The sequence below is a fragment of the Pteropus alecto genome, unplaced genomic scaffold (genome assembly GCF_000325575.1).
Source record: "Pteropus alecto unplaced genomic scaffold, ASM32557v1 scaffold110, whole genome shotgun sequence".
Lineage (NCBI taxonomy): Eukaryota > Metazoa > Chordata > Mammalia > Chiroptera > Pteropodidae > Pteropus > Pteropus alecto.
Window position 1 is genome coordinate 12744540 of NW_006431920.1, and position 7101 is coordinate 12751640.

A 7101-nucleotide genomic window follows, 5' to 3' on the forward strand; every position below is an offset into this window, starting at 1 on the left:
CTGTAGGTCTGGGGAGAAGTGAAAACTCTGGAAGTGAATTCTAAGGGGATCGAGGACTTCTTCGTGATAGTTTCAGGAGGTGTTTCTGTTTCACTAGGTGACTTTCCCATTTCCTCCTATGTCAAGAAATTGAGGCAATTCTAAAGGAATGTACACGGTAATACATCCCACAGGAAACCCACGTAGATGGTCTCTTTTCCTGCTGGAACAAGAAGATGAAATGGAAACCTGAAATGGTCATTCTGCAAAGCCTAAAGCTGTTCTTTTACTAGCAGAGGCTGATTCACAATACTGGCTTGGTGTGGTCTGCTGGTACAGGGCCACTTCCTGAGGGTCTGTGTAACACAAGCACCAATTTCACCAAATCCTCCTCAACACTATCTCTTTGTGGGCCTCCTGAAAGTCAATGCAACTCAAAGAGCACCGACTAGGGAAGACCTTGAGGCCTGTGATATGCGCAGGTATGTGGAATGTGAAGACTAAAAAAAATAAGATTTGTCAACTGCAACGGTCCTTTGCCCCCAGCCCTTTTCAGGGAAGTGCCCCAGATGATGAAGCCCAGGAGGTCTGCTGGTCCATGGTTCTTTCTATGTGGCACGTAGATCTACTTAGAAACTTGCAGCAGGATGGGCAGTGAGTTCTGCTTCAGCCTAAACTCGCAGGAACCCTTTAGGCTGGGCAGGGACTGGATAATGTCCACTTCTTGTGTTCCTCCTCAGAGCGAACAGAAAGTGATTCATGATTTGGGCAGTTCTTTTACTGAAAGGTTGAGTAGATGCCACAAAGCAATGGAGACCAGAGCTGGGAATTGTCATTCCATCCGATTAACTCATCCCCTTATACACACGATGGGGGCCTCACAGGGGTTAGAATGCCTCCCGTTTCTGACTCTCCCCTCTTCCCAAACTTCCTCTTGTGGTTTTGTGTCTCCCTTTTCTCCATTTCCTAGCAAGAAAGAAATTTTTCTTTCTTTTATAAAACTGCAGACTTCACATTCGAGTCAAAAGCTAGCTGGTTCTACCTCAGTTTTGCTGATTCCAAAGGGCTAGTGGATGAGCTGAGCTGTCTTGGTTGGTGAGAGAGGGAGACAGGTCAATTGTTTCATCAAGGTGGAAAATCAGAAGTCATTTAATTTCCTAATGAATTGCATAAGAACAAGCACAACTTACCATACTGAGTATTTGTTTTCTTCGGAGGATAGTACGAGTTCGTTGCAAATGAAAAAAGCTTTTACTTCCTCTTAAGATGTCTTCAACCTTATTTCTTATGAAATAGTATTTCTGGTATTTTTTTTTTTTTTTTCTAATCCTGGCTCCTTCCTGCTCACATTACAAGAATGAGCACAGTATCTGAGAATGGTCTTTATGGCTGTTCGAACCAGTGGCATCGGCTTCATATAGACACTTCATAATCCTTAAATTTTGCCTCATCCAAAGTGTGTGTGCCACTATTGAGTAGGATATTTTCAGTGCTACATGAGCTAGAGAGAGCTATGGGTAGGTGGAGTGAGGAGAGATTCTGAATAAGCAATTAGGAAAGTTTCTTTAGCCTTTGAGGACAATATTGCAACTGGGTTTATGGAAGAAACACAATTTCATCGGAAAGAGATGAGATGGCAAGTCATGGGCAGGAGTGAAAGTACTTAGAAAACCAGGAAGGAAAAACACCTAGAAACATTAATTATAATAACAATAACAACCACTTATACTTATTTAGAACTTACTATATATCAGAGGCTGTTGTAAGTGATTTGTGTCTTTAAACTTACTTGACGTTCATGATAGTGGCAAAGCCTGAAGGGCCATAAGCAAAGATAACTAATTGGATTGGATGTAGCAGGAGAAGCAGAGGGAGGAATTAAGAAGTGAGGCTAAAAGATGGGCTGGAGCCATATTGTAGAAAACCTTGTCCTGTTAAATAATCTGTATTTTTTTTTTTCCCCTGAAAGAATCCACACGCTTTTTGTGTTTTTGCTTTTGCTTTTTCACAAGGTAGTGACAGGATTGCTATTGTGCTTGAAGACAATAGCTCTGATTGTCTATGAAAGGATAGATTGGAGAGGAGAGAAACTAGCCCAAAGACCACATGGAAAGACCAGAGCAGAGTGAGCCTAGGGAAGAGGAAAGGAAGGACAGAGGATATGAGAGCCCATTTTTTCAGGCATATGTTTATTCAACAAGCACTTATTAACAGACTATTCTTTGCTAGATGTTGGGGTGCTGTGCAAAGTGCCTGAAAATCACATTATAAGGACCTGGTTGAGGGGCGGGGGTAAGAGTTATAATGAGGAGTTGATGATGATTTAGTGTGCTGTTTTCATCATGTTCCTCCCCCAACCTTAAAAAAAAAAAAAAAAAAAGTAGAATTCTGCATAGTTTGCTTTCAAGTTGGCCTTTAGGTCCCCATTCTCTGGCTCCAACCTATTTTTCCTATCCTGCCTACTTTTCTCTACGGCATTCCAACACCCTTCATTCCAGCCAGGCCAGTTTATTTTTACTTTTCCTGACACAAACTTTAGGCATTTCTATATAGTCATTCTTCTCTCCATCTAGAAATTATCCATCCTGAAATCCCAGATTAGGGTGTCAGTTCATCCTTTAATATCTTGGAACCCAAACCCAAAGCCTCCTGTGACCACTCTTATCCCCCAGGAATGACTCTATGTAGGTGCTTTGTTTCCTCCAACGGCTCTGTGAGAGTCTTGTGGAAAGATGATGCCTGCCTAATATATCTATGGTTCTAAGGATCCTTAACATATTATCTGCATGTTCCACACTTCCTTCAGTGTGCACTGGTTTACTGTTGGGTAAGTTTGTAAGATTCCTAAAAGCCACCATGTTGCAGTAGAGACAGCCAAGGTGAAGTTTCCTTTTCCTTTGGGCTTTGCTCCTCAGATTTCTTTGCATGCATGATTCTTTATGGATGCATGTAGCTGACTTTGACAATCACCTTCAGAAACAGCACTGTGTTTATCAGCAATCATACAGTGCAAGCTCCTTAGATAAGGGCATTGCTTTGTCTTGCTTCGGTGTTTAAAGACATTTTATTGGTTGCTTGTATCATCTTTTAAAAGAAATGGAATTAAGTATTCTTCCCCAAACACACCAGACAATCTTGACAATAAATGAATTTTTTGTTTCCATCCTTCAGCCCAATATTCTAAATAAGATATTTGCTAATAAAAGTATTCAGTGTTCACAAAGAAAAATAATCTTAGATAACCTCAAACATTGGATGATAGTGCTTATACGTTTAGTTGATACCTGAGAGATTCAAGAGAAACATGTCCTTGTAAACATGAGTTTCAAAATTAATCACAACTGAGCAGGAAACCCAAAGCAATTCGAACTTTTAATTTTAAATGTTGTAATTGAGTGCCTAGTGCCAAAAAGAAAATCGGTTTAGTGGGTTTCAGGGAAATCATAGAGTATATTACATATTTAAATTTTTAAAACCCCCAACAAATTTGTATTCATTTGTTAAATGAAATAGTTGAATAAACCTGAAGTCACTGGGGAACAAATATTCAAGATATATATCTACATTATAGTTATAAATAAAGTATATTTTATATGTGTGTTTTATGTATGTGTGTGTGTTGGTGTATATTTATTGAGTATCTTGTTTGTACCTCTTATATACCAGTCTGCTTGGCACTGGGGATACACAAAGGGATTATATATTTATAATCTACATGTCAGAATTGCCTTTCTCCTTTAGATGTAGACAAGATTGAACTGAACTCCATTTTGCTAGTTTTCCAGTTCCAATGCATTTGGGGACGATAAGCATCAAACTGAACATCAAACTGGAGGTTACAGCTAGAGTGGAGTGGGAGGAAGATGGTATTGGAGAAGACACGGGGAGCTTCAAATATATTGATAATGTGTTTCTTAGGCTGGCTGGTGGGCACATGGATGTTCATTGTATTCATCTCTATACTTTTTTTGCACGATGACTGTTTTGTAATAAAACTTTTAAAGTGTCCAATTCCTTCTGCAGCATTTTTGTGAATTCTTAGGTGTTTTATGCTTTTGTGCTTGTCTCTGGCTCCCACATCCTGCTTCTGCTGCGTGTGTTCTTACACAGAACATGCTTAAATCCACCATGTCGATTGGGCTATTGCTCTTCCTCCTTGTAGACTCATTGCAGACATGAAATTCAGCCCCCTTCCTTGATTTACACACCTGCGTTTACCTCTCAAGAATGCAAGCAAGGTAAAACACGACATTGCTCTTCTTAAGGAGCTTCATTCTGCCTCCGGGAATTTTATGACCAGCCCTGCCAGATGATACAGCATCCTAACCTTTCCTACCCCATGTTGGCTGGTGTTTTCTCTTTTTCATTCTTTCCTCCCAGGTTGCCTTTAAGAACTCCAAATTCTTGCTTGATTCCGAAGACCAATTTTGGTCTTTTTGGTTTTGATTCTCAACATCACATTAGAGGCATTGAATAAATATTTGTCGAAAATGAATAAAATTTGATTCTTAGCTCAACTGTGCAAGTCCAAAAAACAGTAATATGCTCAAGATTTCTATTCTATACACAACAAGGCCTGGAAAAAGCACTTTTGTGTCTTTTTATAGGTGCTAATCCCTTCAGAAAGAACTATGGTTTCAAATAATGATCTTTCATTTTCTCCATTATATATAGTATATTATGAACTCATTAAGGGGTTTCAAATCTACTTAGGTTGACAGGACATGTATGTACAATACAGAAGTTTAAGGCAGGTAGAAGTAGAGGTAAAGATGATAGGAATTTGAAGGAGAGAATTATTGCTGGTATTTAAGGGATTTAGAAAAAGATAGTTTAGGAGGTAAAATTTTATTAGTATTTGAAATAAGGGTTACACTTAAATTACTGGAGAGGAGGAAATTCTAGGCTAGAGGAAATATGTAAACAGAGGAAAAGAGTGAGAGTTTTTTTTCTTTAGGATAAATCCATTAGTAAATTGATAAGAAACTGGTAAAAAATCAAATGATATATGTGTGTGTGTGAGGGGTTTTTACATTACAGAGGAGCATTATTATAAATAAAATTTCAAGATGTTGTAGACTGAATTGTGTTTCCTCAAGATTCATACATTAAAGCTCTAATACCCAGTACCTCAGAATGTGACTTTATTTTTGAGATAGGCTCTTTAAAGAGGTGATTAAGTTAAAATGAGGTCTTTAGGGTGGGCCCTAACTGGTGTCTTATAATAGGAGAATAAGATATAAAGAAAAACATGAGGGTCACATATAGTACACAGAGAAAAGGATCATGGTCACAGGACCATATGAGGTCGCAGCAGGAAGGTGGCCATCTGCAAGGTCTTGGACTTCCAGCTTCCAGAACTGTGAGAAAATAGATTTCTGTTGTTTAAACAACTTAGTTGTGGCATTTGTTATGCAGCCTTGGCAAACTAATAGACAAAGTCTTGGAACAGAAAAAAGAGACGAAATTACAAATAGAACCGAAGTCTTTGGTAAAACTAAAAGGCACATCGTTCTCTGAGAAAGCGTAATTTTGAAGTTAAAATAAAAGAAGATAAGGAACTTAAATCTACTTAGATTATTTGATGGGATGGGAGCAGAAAGATTTAAAATAGGAGTATGTGAAAAATTTAAAGGAGAAAAACCAGACTTCAATAATATATATATAAAAGAATAAACTCAAACTATACGGTATATATTTGTACATAACAATTTTATACTTTTCTCCAACAATACTTGGCTGTTTAGAATAAGATTTTGTAAGACTGGAGTTGGGGAAATTGTCATGGATGTGAAGGGGAGTGGAGTTTGCCACCCCGATGTATGCCTTTTTGGGATATTGATTATTTAAAGGTGGTTATTTTTAAGAAACAAGTCTCAGCCCCCCCCGCCCCCCACACACACTGCCTAAAGATAAAGGACCTGCTCCAGGAAAGGAGTTATTATCATAGATAACTACGGTTTAATATGAACTAGTATGTGACAGGCAGGGAGGAACCTAGCAAAGCCCTTTTGATCAAAGTCCTCTCAGTGTCCCTTCGTTACAGATGGCCCATCAAACATTTGTTTACCAAACATTTGCTTTCTATTTCCATGTAAATTGCCTTCTTCCCCTTTGAAGTCATGAAAACACTACCCACTTTCTCTTTAGAGAGGGCATATATACACGCCTTAACTGTCCCAATTCGTCCTTGGGCTCCATATTTTTATGAAATGCCCGTATATACATATGTAAAAATTTGGTTATTTTCTCCTGTTAATCTGTCTCATATCAATTTAATTTTTAGGTCATCCAGAATAGCTAAGTGGAAAGAGGGAAAATTTTCCCCTCCCCTACAGATGGGAGGTTGAGAGATATAAGCAATTCTTGAATGTAACACATCCTTGTTGGAAAGACTAATGCTGGCTTCCATCTCATAGGTGGCATTTGAAGCCAAAAGGAGGCCAATTGTCTGAGAGAGAGAGAATCAGAATTGGAGTATGAGACAAAAGAGAAATTTTGGTCAATGAGAAAATAGAGAAGCAGACAATAAGGAATCTACGATTAGAGAGGGAATGTTTTAGATTTAAAATCTCACTGGGATTTTTCAATATTACCTAGTTTTATTTCTGTTTGCCATGCTAAATGAGATGATTTGGAAAGGTATAAACTCAGTAAAACATACTGGTAGTCGTCTAATAATTAAATCAACAACAACAACAACAAAATGGCAGGTAATCTGATATAATAGCTATTCTTTCTACATGCCTTGATTATATTCAGAATCTGGTACCACTACTTTATTTTAAAAAAGTGTGCTTCAGTGACTATAATTAAATGCAATAATAAAATAAGGTTTAAACATGTTTTAAATAGGAAAAGAGCTGTGAGATAGATAATCTTAACTAAGATGGACATTCTGAAGTATTACCAGAGCATTTAAAGTTTTAAGTGATCCGAAGAAAGTGTTACTAGCAAAATTCATCCTTTAATTCCAAATATACTGATGGCATGCCATGCACAAGACACTGTACTAGGTCCTATGGGAGGTAAAATACAAGCCCCTCAAAACTCTTACATGCAGAAAGATGGACTCACTGGCTTCTAGTTGAAATCGTTTAATGGGGAACCCTGGCAGGAGTT